The sequence below is a fragment of the Macrobrachium nipponense genome, chromosome 46 (genome assembly GCF_015104395.2).
Source record: "Macrobrachium nipponense isolate FS-2020 chromosome 46, ASM1510439v2, whole genome shotgun sequence".
Taxonomy (NCBI): Eukaryota; Metazoa; Arthropoda; class Malacostraca; order Decapoda; family Palaemonidae; genus Macrobrachium; species Macrobrachium nipponense.
In genome coordinates this window covers 43,598,245-43,614,339 of record NC_061106.1, presented here as the reverse complement: position 1 = coordinate 43,614,339, position 16,095 = coordinate 43,598,245, and the positions used below count along the sequence as shown (strand labels likewise).

The 16,095-nt window shown below is 37.1% G+C and overlaps 1 long non-coding RNA gene and 4 other non-coding genes across 5 annotated transcripts in view; 1 reads left to right on the top strand and 4 right to left on the bottom strand.

Annotated features, from left to right (window-relative positions):
* Positions 1 to 16,095, bottom strand: part of LOC135214993 (uncharacterized) — a 266,054-nt gene that overhangs the window by 144,866 nt on the left and 105,093 nt on the right. The window lies entirely within an intron of this gene.
* Trnag-ucc (transfer RNA glycine (anticodon UCC)) lies at positions 3,224 to 3,295 on the bottom strand. Its single transcript has one exon. It is a non-coding gene; the product is annotated as a tRNA-Gly (tRNA).
* On the bottom strand, positions 11,187 to 11,258 carry Trnag-ucc (transfer RNA glycine (anticodon UCC)). The gene has a single exon. It is a non-coding gene; the product is annotated as a tRNA-Gly (tRNA).
* Positions 11,895 to 11,966, bottom strand: Trnag-ucc (transfer RNA glycine (anticodon UCC)). Its single transcript has one exon. It is a non-coding gene; the product is annotated as a tRNA-Gly (tRNA).
* Trnag-ucc (transfer RNA glycine (anticodon UCC)) lies at positions 13,650 to 13,721 on the top strand. The gene has a single exon. It is a non-coding gene; the product is annotated as a tRNA-Gly (tRNA).

The following is a 16,095-nucleotide window of genomic DNA, read 5'->3' as shown; positions in this document are numbered from 1 at the left end:
GTTGACAAACCTTTTATGACATGCAAGTGTGAATAAGCATTTTAATACATTTAAGGTTGTGACTTAGGAGAATTTAATGATTTCAACTGTAAAAAAAAAATTACGTTTACATAAAATGTTCATGATTTTTGTTTTTTGTATATTATTTTGATATATTTCACAAATTATGTTAAGGATGCTTATTGACACAGAACATGAAGTTCTTCATCATATATTATCATGAGAAAAATAGGATATCTGTTAAACTGAATGAAACCTAAACAGTTACAAATTCAAAATGTTGATATTTTCATGGCTTTGCTGCTATCTGGAGACCTTATGGTGAGATAAGCCAATTTCAATGTGTCTGTTAGTGATGTTGTCTTTGAATAATATATTTTCTGTGTGATAGCATTTTCATTTGAGTTTGATGACTAGTTCTCCTTGTTACTCCCATCTCCCAAAGCCACAACTGTGAAAGTCTTAAAGAAATCTTTCTTCACTCTTGAATGTCTTAGAAGGTTTGTTAACATAAGAAGATCAAGCGATGGTGGTATAGTGGTTAGCATAGCTGCCTTCCCAAGCAGTTGACCCGGGTTCGATCCCGGCCATCGCAAAACTACCATTTAAATACCAGGTGGAAACAGAAAGGGGTTTTGTTAAACAAAACTCGCTATCCACTACACATGCAACACATTCACCAAATTTGACCAAAAGACCAAATATGGTGGAGCATGTTTCATCCAGTGAGTGTTATGCCTAACCACTATCATAAGATTTGATGGGACATTCCATCCATTGATTATTGTGGCAGGTCCCTTGATCATTGAACTTTTCAGAAGTCATTTGTCAGTAATTATTATTAATTATTTATTGCAAAGAGTATTTTCTTTGGTTGCAAATGACTTCTATTTCTGGTTTTCCATTCCTCCCCGTAGTTGTTCCACGTTCCACCTCCTCCCCGCCACCTCCCTCTCCCCTCCCCTCCTCTCCTCTCTCTCTCCATCTCTTCCCTCTCTCAGATCATCTCCTCTCTCTTCTCATCTCCTCTCTCTCTTCTCCTCAACACATTTACAAAGACACCGCATGTCAAAAGGGTCTAGTGGAGGGTTGAATGACTTCCAGAATTGTCTGTAGAGTTTTTCCTTGATTATTGGACCATTTTTTTTTATTTCTAACCTGTGTTTTTTAATTGTGACTGGCTAAAGCTTTGGGAGTTTCCCATCACTTCCGTAAGTATCTTTTTGTCTCCCCAGTATATAACGTATGCAATAATGCAAAAAATATCTTGTCTTAGTGAAAATCTTTCAGCATTTATTATTTAAAGAAAATCTCCTGAATTTTACCGTACTATGTGGAGAGAGACAGAGAGAGAGAGAGAGAGAGAGAGAGAGAGAGAGAGAGAGAGAATATCGTGAAATGACTCTAAATAGGTCCTGTGTCATGTCAGCCCTTGACGGAAAATAATGTGGGAATAAATAACAGTTGAAAAGCTCAGCTGTTTATTTTTAGGTTTCTAGATACTGGGGAGAACAACCTTCCCTTCTTTTACAGTTTAGATTTTTTGCTAATGGATGACTTTCAACATTCCAGTTGCAATATTGGTAATTAGGTTTTCATATCTATGATATGTTTAAATGACCCCTTATAATTTGCATGGGTTATTTAAACTGAAAGTTTGCGATGGCCGGGAATCGAACCCGGGTCAACTGCTTGGAAGGCAGCTATGCTAATCACTATACCACCATCGCTTACACAGGCTAGGTTGACAAACCTTTTGTTTATGACAAGCAAGTGTGAATAAGCATTTTAAGACATTTAAGGTTGTGACTTAGGAAAATTTAATGATTTCAACTGTAAAAAAAATAACGTTTACATAAAATGTTCATGATTTTGTTTTTGGTATATTATTTGATATATTTCACAAATTATGTTAAGGATGCTTATTGACACAGAACATGAAGTTCTTCATCATATATTATCAGTTGAATAGAATCATGAGAAAAATAGGATAACTGTTAAACTGAATGAAACCTAAACAGTTACAAATTCAAAATGTTGATATTCATAGCTTTGCTGTTACTGGAGACCTTATGGTGGATAATCCACTTTGAATGTGTCTGTTAGTGATATTGTCCTTTGAATAATAATTTTTCTGTGTGATAGCATTTTCATTTGAGTTTGATGACTAGTTCTCCTTGTTACTCCCATCTCCCAAAGTCACAACAGTGAATATTTTTTAAAAAATCTTTCTTCACTCTTGAATGTCTTAAACGTTTTGTAGCGTAATAAGATCAAGCGATGGTGGTATAGTGGTTTAGCATAGCTGCCTTACCAAGCAGTTGACCCGGGTTCGATTGCGGCCATCGCAAAACTACCATTTAAATACCAGGTGGAAACAGCAAGGCTTTTGTTTTTAACATGTATTGACAATCAAAACTCACTATCCACTACACTTGTAACCCTAAGCTCTAAATTCACCAAATTTGACCAAAATATGGTGGAGCATGTTTCATCCTATGAGTGTTCTGCTTAACCACCATCATAAGGTTTGATTGGACATAACATAGAAGGGGGCATTCCATCCATTGAGTATTGTGGCATGTCTCTTGATCATTGAACTTTTTAGAAGTCATTTGTTAGTAATTATTATTTATTGCAAAGAGTATTTTCTTTTGCAATGATATCTATTCTGGTTTCATTCCTCACAGTGTTGCTCCTCGTCACCTCCCTAAACCCCCCCCCCTCTCTCTCTCTCTCTCTCTCTCTCTCTCTCTCTCTCTCTCTCTCTCTCTCTCTCTCTCACATGTCAAAAGGGGTAGGTGAGTTGAATGACTCCAGAATTGGCTGTAGAGTTACCTGTGATTATAGACCATTTTTTATTTCATTTCTTAAAATGGTGATTTTATTTTGACTGTGCTAAAGCTACTGGGAGTTTCCATTACTTCACAGATATATTTTTTATCATCTCACAGGATATACGTAACATAAGCAAAAGGAATGCAAAGATATCTTGCAAAGATATCTTGTCTAGTGAATATCCTTCAACAATGTGTATAACCTCCGTCGTTTATTTTTAGGTTTCTAGATACTGGGGAGAACAACTTTTCTTTTACAGTTTAGATTTTTTGCTGATGGATGATTTGTAACATTCCAGTTGCATCATTAGTAATTATGTTTTCATGATTATTGTTTGTTTCAATAACCCTCATGATTTCCATGAGGGATATTTAAACTGAAAGTTTGCGATGGCCGGGAATCGAACCCGGGTCAACTGCTTGGAAGGCAGCTATGCTAACCACTATACCACCATCGCATAGTGAAGCTGTGTTAACAAACCTTTTATGACATGCAAGTGCGAAGAAGGATTTTAAGACATTTAAGGTTGTGATTCATGAAAATTTTACTATTTCAGCAGTGAAAAAAAAAGTTTATAGGAAACGTTTGGAGCGCCTGTCGATCCGTTGGGCACGAGTACTTTCTGCTAGAGAATCGGCGGACGAATACAAAAAAGATGGCGGACGTATGTTTTTGGCTCTATTTTTGAAAACGTGCAGTAATGGAATACCCAAAAGTTTATAAAACGGTAAAGGGGGAAGCTTTGGGAATCGGGGTTTTGGGTGGGGGAAGCCACGGACACGGAAATGAAAATGGACATTTTTAAAGATTCTTGAATCGATCAAGCTCATATGTTCTGGCAAAGAAAAATATGCATCAGTAATGCCGCAGCGGAACGGCGCTTCGCGCCTTATCCACATTTTTAAAGATTCTTGGCAGGCACGACATGTTTCGGCAAGAGGTAATATTGCGCTGCGTGCGCTTGCTCGTTATGTTCTGGCAAGAAAAATATGCATCAGTAAGGCCGTAGCGGAACGGCGCTTCGTGCCTTATCCGCATTTTTTAAAGATTCTTGGCAGGCACGACATGTTTTGGCAGGAGGAAATATTGCGCTGCGCACGCTACCACAGGGGTCAGTAATATTCTTTGCAAGCTCGTATGTTTCTGCTAAGAAAAAAAAAAAAGTATAAACCGGACTTACCTTTGTTGGGTTGGAATGTTTCGCCATGCTTGACCAGGGCGAATGTGCCTTCATCACACTTAACACACTGACCGCTGAAATCGCCAATAAGGCCACTTTTCATTAAAAATATTAATAATGACCTTTCGTCATTACATAATAGCATCAAATCAATTAAACGAGACCAGGATTGGCCGCAGCAAACTGTTCGTGAGTGGGATCGCAACGAGGTCGCGGGAGGGGACGATGACGAAGCCATGTCGGAAGGACAGCAAGAAGCAACTGAGAAGGTCGCATGGCTTTTTGGGTCGGGCTCGGGGTCGCGATCGGGGCACACGAGTCATCAGCTTGTTTTGTCGGCCAGCTGTTTCGGTGGAACTACTTACCTTGGCGGAGGGATTGGCGGCCCGGACAGAAGGAGTTATGAGGCCTGCCCAACGAATATGCAGACTACTCGAAATGTTAATTAATTTACCTTTGTTTCATGTATATTATTTTTAAATGTTTGAAAAAATTGTGTTTTAATTATCCTTATTGGAGTAAAAAATGAATTTGCATCATAAATATCAATTAAATATAATCATGAAAAATTAGGATAATTTGTTACTTGAATGAAGTCGCCTAACCAGTATAAATTCAAAATTGAAAAAAAAAATGTTGATATTATCTTAGCTTTTTCTGTATCTTTAAGACCTTATGGTGAAATAAGACTATCTTTGAATATGTCTCTTGGAGCTGTTGTCGTTGATAATATATTTTCTGTGTGATAACATTTTCATTCAAGTCTGATGACTAGTTTTCCTTGTACTCCCATCTCCCAAAGTCACAACAGTGAATGTCTTGAAGAAATCTTTCTTTACTCTTGAATGTCTTGAAAGGTTTGCTCTGTTGAAAAGATCAAGCGATGGTGGTATAGTGGTAAGCATAGCTGCCTCCAAGCAGTTGACCGGATTCGATTCCCGGCACTATAAAACTACCATTTAAATAGCAGGTGGAACACAGAAAGGGGTTTTGTTAAACAGGGAGGAATGACAATCAAACTCACTATCCACTACACATGCAATACTAAGCTCTCTACATTCACCAAATTTGACCAAGAAGACCAATATGGTGGAGCATGTTTCATCCAGTGAGTGTTATGCCTAACCACAAACATAAGATTTGATGGGGCATTCCATCCACTGTGTATTGTACAGGTCACATGATAACTGAACTATTCAGAAGTCATTTGTCAGTAATTATTATTATCATTAGTGCTTGTAAAAAGTATTTTCTTTTGCAAAATCTTTATTCTGGTTTGCATTCCGCACTGCATTGCTCTTTACTAACCCCAAAACACACACACACACCTTCATAGACACGCATGTCAAAAGGGATAGGTGAGTTGAATGACTCCAGAATTGTTTGTGAAGTTACCTGTGATTATTGACCATTTTTTTTTACTTCCTAGCCTGGTGTTTTTATCTGGACTGTGCTAAGGCTATTGGGAGTTTCCATCACTTCGTAGATATATTTTTTATCATCTCACAGGATATAACATAAGCAAAAGGAATGCAAAGATATCTTTAGTGAAAAACCTTCAATAATTATTATTTAATTAAAAACTTCTGAAGTTCAATATGTGAGAGAGAGAGAGAGAGAATTAATATGTCATCATAAAATGACTCAAAATAGGTCTTGTCATATCAGCCCTTGACAGAAAATATTGTGGGAATAAACCAGTTGACAATGTCAGTCGTTTATTTTTAGATTTCTAGATACTGAGGAAAACAACCTTCCTTTCTTTTACAGTATAGATTTTTTTGTTGATGGATGACTTGTGACATTCCAGTTACAACATTAGTAATTTTGTTTCCATAATTGTGATGTTTAAATGACCCCTCATAATTTACATGGGATATTTAAACTGAAAGTTTGAATATCCCGGGAATCAAACCCGGGTCAACTGCTTGGAAGACAGCTAAGCTAACCACTATACCACCATCGCTTAGTTTAGCTATGTTGACAAACCTTTTATGACATGCGAGTGTGAAGAACGATTTTAAGATATTTAAGGTTGTGACTAAGGAAAATTTAATGATTTCAACTGCAAAAAAAAGTGCTTAATAAAATGTTCATTATTTTTTATATAATTCAAAAATTATGTTAAAGAGCTTTATTAGCGCGGAAAATGAAGTTCATCATAATTATCAGTGAAATATAATCATGAAAAAAATAGGATAAGTGCTAAACTGAATGAAACCTGACCAGTTACAAATTCAAAAATGTTGATTTCTTTTCTTTGCTTTGGTGTTATCTGAAGACCTTATGGTGAGATAAGACGATCTTTGAATATGTCACTTGGTGCTGTTGTAGTTGAATAATATATTGTTTATGTGATAACATTTTCATTCAAGTCTGATCCCCTGTTTTCCCTGTTACTCCCACCTCCCAAAGTCATAACAGTGAATATCTTAAAATTTTTTCTTCACTCTTGAATGTCTTAAAAGGTTTGTTAACTTTAAATGATCAAGCGATGGTGTATAGTGGTTAGCCATAGCTGCCTTCAAGCAGTTGACCTGGGTTCGATTCCCGGCCATCGCAACATTACCATTTAAATACCAGGTGGAGACAGGAAGGGATTTTGTTAAACAATAATGACAATCAAAACTCATTATCAACTACAAATGCAACACTAAGCTCTCTACCTCTACATTCACCAAATTTGACCAAGAAAACCAAAATATGGTAGAGCACGTTGAATCCTCTGAGCTTATGCTTAAACCATTATTATCAGACGTGATGAACCATACCATTCAAGGGGACATTTCTCCTACTGAGTATTGATCAGGTCACACCTAATAACTGAACTTTTGAGAAGTCGTTTGTCAGTAATTATTATTATCATTATTTCTTGTTGCATTATCTATTTTGTTTCATTCCACATCTGATACCCTACTCCCCAGCCTCCCCTATCTCCCCCCCCCCCCCCCCCACACAACACTTCTATAGGCACGCATGTCAAAAGGAATAGGCGAGTTGAATGACTCATGAATTGCCTGAAAAGTACCTGTGATTATGACCCAGAGAGAGAGAGAAGAGAAGGGGGGGGGGGGGGGAATATGTTCATGGAATGACTTAATTAGGTTTTGTGTAATATTAGCTCTCGACGGAAAATAACGTGGGAATGATGAAGCTCAGTCGTTTCATTTGTAGGTTTCCTAGATACTGCTGAAAGCAATCTGTCTTTTACAGTATAGGATTTTTTTTTTGTTGATGGATGACTTTAACATTCCAGTTGCAACATTAGTAATTATGTTATCATGATGATTGGTTTTTGTTTTAAATAGACCCCCTCATAATTTTGCATGAGGGATAATTAAATCTGAAAGTTTGCGATGGCCCGGGGGAAAAATCGAAAAACCCGGGTTTTCAACTACTTGGAAGGCAGCTATGTCTAACCATATGAAAACCACCATCGCTTAGTTTAGCTATGTTGACAAACCTTTTATGACATGCAAGTGTGAAGAACGATTTTAAGATAGTTAAGGTTGGGACAAAGAAAAATTTAATTATTCAACTGCCTAACCACAAACATAAGATTTGATGGGACATTCCATCAATTGTGTATTGTACAGTCACATGATAACTGAACTTTTCAGAAGTCGTTTGTCAGTAATTATTATTATAATTATTTCTTGTAAAAAGTATTTTCTTTAGCAAAATCTATTTTGGTTGCATTCCGCACTGTGTTGCTCTTTACTAACCCCAAAACACACACACACACACACACACAACACACAACTTCATAGACACGCATGTCAAAAGGGACAGGAGTGATTGAATGACTCCAGAATTGTTTGTGAAGTTAACTGTGATTATGGACCATTTTTTTTATTTCCTAGCCTGGTGTTTTTATTCTGGACTGTGCTAAGTCTATTGGGAGTTTCCATCACTTTGTAGATATATTTTTTATCATCTCACAGGATATAACATAAGCAAAAGGAATGCAAAGATGTCTTGTCTAGTGAAAATCCTTCAACAATTATTATTTAATTAAAAACTTCTGAAGTTCAATATGTGGTGAGAGAGAGAGAGAGAATGAATATGTCATCATAAAATAACTCAAAATAGGTCTTGTCATATCAGCCCTTGACGGAAAATATTAAGGGAATTAACACCAGTTGACAATGTCAGTCGTTTATTTTTAGATTTCTAGATACTGAGTAAAACAACCTTCCTTCTTTTACAGTATAGATTTTTTTGTGATGGGGATAACTTGGACAGTACCCAGTTACACATTAGTAATTTTGTTTCCATAAGTGTGATGTTTAAATGGCCCCTCATAATTTACATGGGATATTTTAAACTGAAAGTTTGCGATGGCCGGGAATCAACCCGGGTCACTGCTTGGAAGGCAGCTATGCTAACCACTATACCATCATCGCTTACTTAATATAAGTTGACAAACCTTTATGACATGCGAGTGTGAAGAACGTTTTAAGACATTTAAGGTTGTGACTAAGGAAAATTTAATGATTTCAGCTGCAAAAAAAAAAGTGTTTGTATAAAATGTTCATTATTTTACCTTTATGTATCGTATATTATTTTTTATATAATTCAAAAATTATGTTAAAGAGCCTTATTAACGTGGAAAATGAAGTTCTTCATCATAAATTATCAGGGAAATATAATCATGAGAAAAATAGGATAAGTGTTAAACTGAATGAAACCTGACCAGTAACAAATTCAAAATGTTGATATTTTCTTTGCTTTGGTGTTATCTGAAGACCTTATGGTGAGATAAGACGATCTTTGAATATGTCTCTTGGTGCTGTTGTAGTTGAATAATATATTGTTTATGTGATAACATTTTCATTTAAGTTTAATCCCCTGTTTTCCCTGTTACTCCCACCTCCCAAAGTCATAACAGTGAATATCTTAAAAATTTTTCTTCACTCTTGAATGTCTTAAAAGGTTTGTTAACTTTAAATGATCAAGCGATGGTGGTATAGTGGTTAGCATAGCTGCCTTCCAAACAGTTGACCCGGGTTTGATTCCCGGCCATCGCAACACTACCATTTAAATACCAGGTGGAAACAGGAAGGGATTTTGTTAAACAGGGATGACAAGCAAAACTCATTATCCACTACAAATGCAACACTAAGCTCTCTACCTCTGCATTCACCAAATTTGACCAAGAAGACCAAATATGGTGGAGCATGTTTCATCCTCTGAACTTTTGAGAACTTGTTTGTCAGTAATTATTATTATCATTATTTCTTGTAAAAAGTATTTTCTTTTGCATTATCTATTTTGTTTTCATTCCACATCTGATAACCCCCACCTCCCCAGCCTCCCCTATAACCCCCTCCACATCAGAAACACTTCTATATGGCCCACAGCATGTCCAAAGGGATAGGTGAGTTGAACGACTCATGAATTGTCTGAAAAGTTACCTGTGATTATGACCCAGAGAGAGAGAGAGAGAGAGAGAAGGGGGGGGGGGGGGGGGGGGGGGTGTGGGGGGGGGGGGGGGGGAAATATGTCAAGGAATGACTTAAATTAGGTTTTGTGTAATATCAGCCCTCGACGGAAAATAACGTGGGAATGATGAAGCTCAGTCGTTCATTTTTAGGTTTCTAGATACTGCTGAAAGCAATCTGTCTTTTACAGTATAGATTTTTTTGTTGATGGATGACTTGTAACATTCCAGTTGCAACATTAGTAATTATGTTATCTGATGATGGTTTGTTTTAAATAACCCCTCATAATTTGCATGAGGGATAATTAAACTGAAGGTTTGCGATGGCCGGGAATCGAACCGGGTCAACTGCTTGGAAGGCAGCTATGCTAACCACTATACCACCATCGCTTAGTTTAACTATGTTGACAAACCTTAAGGTTGTGACTTAGGAAAAGGAAAATTTAATGATTTCAACCGCAAAAAAATGTTTAAGTAAAATGATTATGATTTTTGTTTTATTATATTATTTTTCAAATAATACATAATATTAGCATAATTATGTATATTATTTTTTAAATAATATACATGATAGCGCGGAATATCAAGTTCTTCATCATAAATTATCAGTGAAATATAATCATGAGAAAAATATAATAAAAAAGTGTTAAACTGAATGAAACCTGACCAGTTACAAATTAAAAATGTTGATATTTTCTTGGCTTTGCTGTTATCTGAAGACCTTATGGTGAGATAAGACTATCTCTGAATATGTCTCTTGGTATTATTGTCTTTTAATATTATATTGTTTATGTGATAACATTTTCATTTAAGTTTGATGCTCTGTTTTCCCTGTTACCTACATCTCCCAAAGTCGTATCAGTAATTGTCGTAAAAAAAAAAATCTTTCTTCACTATTGAATGTCATAAAAGGTTTGTCAACATAGCTTAAGTAAGCGATGGTGGGTATAGTGGTTAGCATAGCTGCCTTCCAAGCAGTTGACCCGGGGTTCGATTCCGCCATCGCAACACTTTCATTTAAATACCAGGTGGAAACACAATGGGGTTTTGTTAAACAGGTATGACAATCAAAACTCTTAATCCAATACACTTGCAATACTAAGCTCTCTACATTCACCAAATTTGATCAAGAAGACCAAATATGGTGGAGAATATTCACTTGACCAGATATCTTTGCATTACTCGCTTATGTTTTATCCTGTGGGAAGATAAAAAGATACCTACGAGGTGATGGAAACTCCCAATAGCTTTAGCACAGTCCGGATAAAAACACCAGGTTAGGGAATTTTAAAAAATGGTCCATAATTACAGGTAACTCTTCAGACAGTTCATGAGTTCCTATCCCTTTTGGACATCGTGTCTGAGCAGAGAGAAGAGAGAGAGAGATTAGAGAGAGAGAGAGAGAGAGAGAGGAGAATGAGAGAGAGATGAGAGAGAGAGAGAGTTGTAGGAAGTGGGGGGGATGCGGGGGAGGTAGTGGGAAGCAACATGATGTGGAATGAAACCAAAATAGATATTGCAAAAGAAAATACTCTTTACAAGTAATGATAAATAATAATTACTGACAAATGACTTCTGAAAAGTTCAGTTACTAAGTCACCTGAACAATAAATACTCAACAGAGGGAATGTCCCCTTCCGTGGTATGGTAGATAGTAACTTTTGACTATCATCCCTGTTTAACAAAACCCCTTTATGTTTGCATCCAGTATTTAAAGGTAAGTTTTGCGATGGCCGGGAATCGAACCCGGGTCAACTGCTTGGAAGGCAGCTATGCTAACCACTATACCACCATCGCTTGATTCCTCTAGGTCAACAAACCTTTTAAGACATTCAAGTGTGAGGAAAGATTGTAAGACATTCCAGGCATTCCAGGTTGCAAGTCTGAGAGATGGAAGGAAGCAATGAAATCAATGAAAATTGAAAGTCAGTGTTATCACACAGAAAATATGTTAATAGAGACAACAGTATCGTGAGAATATTAAAATTATTAAGTCTGATTTCACCATGTGGTCTTAAAATAACAGCTAAGCCAAGAAACTATCAATATTTTGACAAACTTTTTGAGTGGAAAAAGTTAATTGTCATGCGCCGCATGAGGTGCACTGATGCCACTACCCTCCAATCAATTATGAAAATTCCATTTAATTTTATTGCAATGCAGAGTGAAAGAGATAGAGAGAGAGAGAGAGTGAGAAGGGGCGGGGCAAGCAACACAAGGTGAAATGAGAACATACTAGACAGGGTGAAATGAGAACAAATTAGATCTGCGTAACGAATAGAAGACTACAAATGCATTATCACCTTTTCCAAAACACCCACACTTAGTCTTTTTAAGCCTTAAAATCAGTTAATTAGGAACATGCATTTCATTTACACGATATTTTGTACATCATTCCCAATTTAATCTAAATAAAACGATACCATATGTACCTGCGATGGCCGGGAATCGAACCCGGGTCAACTGCTTGGAAGGCAGCTATGCTAACCACTATACCACCATCGCTTACATCTCTTCTCTCTGAGATATCTATTTCAAATCTTCAAGCTTGAAGCTCAAGTGACGTGGAAGACTGCAAGTATGCAATTCAAAAGAATTGTGGAAAACGCAATACTACTTAAGCCAAATTAAAACCCTCTCTGAATGTGACCATATGTTTTTGGAAAAACAGTTATAAATAACAAGTGTGGTAGATGTTGGCATGGATAGGTGGTTTACGTGGCATTGAATCTCTCTCTCTCTCTCTCTCTCTCTCTCTCTCTCTCTCTCTCTCTCTCTCTCTCTCTCGTTGTGTCAGAAGTAGCACACTTGTTTCAATTGTGAGAGGACCTGTTAGGATCCTCGCAGAGCTGTCTAAACAGTGGTGGAAAATGAGAGAAGAGAAAGTTTGATTTAATAGATTTTGGTGGTTAGTACCTCAATTATTACCGTTAATTATATGGAAGGGCTCCATGCGTGATCGTCACGGATCACGGGTCTGGAAACGTTCACTGGATTTCCAGCACAAAGTCTCTTCTCTCTCTCTTTCTCTCTCTCTCTCTCTCTCCTGATTGAGAAACAAGGATTTTTTTAATTTATAAATAAAATAAAGTAAATAATATCAAATGAATTTAATATTCTGCATATATCAATAAAACATCTCCAATGAGTTTTTCTGCATATTTTAATAAGAAAAAATCGCAAATGAAAAATATTTATGCATGTTTTAATTAAAACATCTCAATATATAATCACCACAAAGCGAAAGGCATTTTTTTTTTTTTTTTTTTCTTTTTTTTTTTTTGTGGATGGCCGTGAAGATAATTACTTATAATTCTAGGTCACTGATGAAGAGAGAAAGAGTGGGCAATAAAACTGTAGTTTTCATCAAAGGAGTGAAGGAAAAACTAGCTGCTAAGCTAGATAACTTCGTCACATTCATATGCTTCACAATTCCTTCAACTTTGATTTCTAGCTGACATTCAACTACAGCATGGCCAAAATGTTGGCATTTTTGGAATCTAAGTGTTCGCAAATTGCTATAGAAATCGTCTTTGTAATAAAATGAACATTATTGTTTTGTTTTTTTTTTGTCTCCACCTCCAAGTATATACTATTTTTAGTTTCTCCACCTCCAGTATAATACTATTTTTTTTTTTTTTTTTTATTTTTTTTTTTTTTTTTTGTCTCCCACCTCCATAAACTACAATCTTAAATTTCGTATTAAATTTGTTGGCATTTTCCTCGAAAGAATCGTGGTTCAAAACAGCAAAAGTGCCACTCGGATCAAACAAACGTGACAACATCCAAAAATTTATTCAAAACTTGCAGGTTTATATATCTGGAAAACTAGGTCCAAGTTTAAAAAACATTCAGGAGGTCTCAACAGTACTACCTAATTCAACAGCAGCCTCCTTCACTACGGCCGGCTCTAGGGGCAAGAGCCCGTGCTGGAAAAAAGCCAGCTGAATCGTAACCCAACCAGCCTCCAAAGAGCTCATCTATGTTAAACTCTATTCGAGTCATAAAACCATTAAATTGGATATTATAATTTTACTTTATTCTATACAATTATGAACAAATTTCAAAATCGCGGATTTTACCCAACAGAAAATCTGGTTTATTCTCGGGATTTTCTCTCAAGAACTTCCCAACCAAGTGAAACTACTTTTGAATCTTAAAATGGAAAAGGCAGTCCTTAACAATCAAGCGATGGTGGTATAGTGGTTAGCATAGCTGCCTTCCAAGCAGTTGACCCGGGTTCGATTCCCGGCCATCGCAATATATTTTATTTAGATAAGACGCAGTATGTCAAAAAAAAAAAAAAAAAAAAAAAAAAAAAAAAAAAAAAATTCTTATTTTCATGACAACACTTCTTCTAGTGATAGATAACACTAAATGCCACTAACAAATTACAAGAAATATATAAGAAATACCCGAAACCCGAAAAAGTAAGGCAAGAAACGACCGCTAAATCCTTCGTGTTCTTAAATCAAGTAAGAACTGCCAGAATGTAATACTGTTTCTTACTACACTCGAACTTTAACCTGTGGTTGGATTTTATTGTACTGCAGCTATTTCAATCCCCTTGGGCAAGGTATACTACAGCTAATAAGCTTCCCCTGCTACGTGCAGATCAACTGCCCTCCGAAAAACTGCTTTAATCCAAAGCTTTCAATGGAAAGGCACAGATTTGGACACATTGGTCCAGAAAAAAAAAATCTACCTCCTTACAAGCTATAGCAGACCCATTTTTCAGGAATCAGACGATAAAGAAGTTAAGGGCAGCCGTTGGCTCCTGCTGAGGGAGTCTGCCTACCTACCTTAGAGGAGGAAAGGGTGCCGTTGGCTCCTGCCAGGGGAGTAAGTCTACTCGCCTAGATGGGGAAGGTTACTATTGGCTCCTGATGTGGAAGGTAACCACTGGCTCCTGCTGGGGAGTCAGTCTACCTGCCCAGATGGGGAAGGGTTACCATTGGCTCCTGACGAGGGAGTCAGTCTACCTGCCCACATGGGGAAGGGTAACCACTGGCTCCTGCCAAGGGGTCAGTCTACCTGCTCAGATGTGAAAGGTTACCCCTAACGAGGGAGTCAGTCTACCTGCCCCGATATGAAAGGTTACCCCTGGCGAGGGAGTCAGTCTACATGCCCAAGACGGGGAAGGGTAGCCATTGGCTCCTGCCAAGGGGTCAGTCTACCCGTTCAGATGGAGTAGGTGACCACTGGCTCCTGTTGGGAAGTCAGTCTACCTGCCCCGATGGGGGAAGAGTAGCCGTTAGCTCTCGCCGGGGGAGTCTAGACTACCTGCCCAGATGGGTTTGTAATACTGCTTTTGATCCTGTTGTGAAAATTTTGATATTACGTTCGTCATGTTATTCCCCCTACCATTTCTATTCTGTGGCTTTAAAGGTAGAAAGCAACAAGGAATCATGGTCTAAGTCCCTATAAAAACACTTGCTAAATTCAACGCCATCACAACTTGCAAAGTTCCTATACAAAATACCATGCTTAAAAAAACAATTCTGCAACGGTATATCAAGCATGAAAGCAGCAAACATTTATTGAACAAGTGCAAGTATATCCGGAAAAACCAGGTGCCGGTTCAAAAGTATAATACCGGATTTCAGGTAAACCTCACAAGTACACAACGGCGTCTGTCAAGGTGGTGCGTGTGACCCTCCCTGATTTCAAAATGCTTCCAAGTTAAACTCTCGCTTTTAAAGACCTTCAACATGCACAATATAATTTTACTCTCTCTTTTTTTATATTACTAAAGGCATATCTAACTTAGTTCTACCATAAAGAAACATAAGATCTATATGAGGTGGACTATCAAGGACTTCCCCCATTAGGAGAAATTGCACTTTGATTCCTTATAAATAAAATACCAGTCTATTATTCAAGCGTTGGTGGTATAGTGGTTAGCATAGCTGCCTTCCAAGCAGTTGACCCGGGTTCGATTCCCGGCCACGCAGTGATATAGTTTTAAAATAATTTGTACTCAAGTTGAAAAGTCTTTTTCCTTACAAAAAAAAAAATTAAAAAAAAATTACTTTAAAAATTCCTCCCGGAAAAACTTCTTGAAAAGTAGTCTAAAATGTACAGCCTACAAATATTAATGTCAAAAACCCACCCAACATCAATACATCTTAATCAATAATTCATTTGCAAGGCATAAAAATATACTTAATTGATTTGCAAGGAATAAAGATATACTTAATTAATTAGGAAGGCATAAAAATATACTTAATTCATGTACAAGGCATAAAAATATACTTAATTCATGTACAAGGCATAAAAACAAAATATACTTAAATAATTGACAAGGCATACAAATATACTTAATTTACAAGGCATAAAAATATACTGAGTGCATATTTTTCGACGTATATTTCCGACTCACTGAAGAAAACTGTTGGAACAGCCTTTGCTTTCCTTTGCTTGAGAAAATTATTTCGAGTCGTTCAAAGAGGCGGCGCCAAAAGCCAAACCCCAAGTCATGCTGGTGTTGTAAAGTGAGAGGGGGAGGGGGGAGGGGTGAGGGAGGGGGGTGAGAATGTTAAGAAAGAATTGAGAGTGAGGAGTGAGGGAGATAATTCCCTTCACTAGAGAGAGAGCCCCCACGAAAGGTGTGCTGTCGGTTCGAATCCTCCTC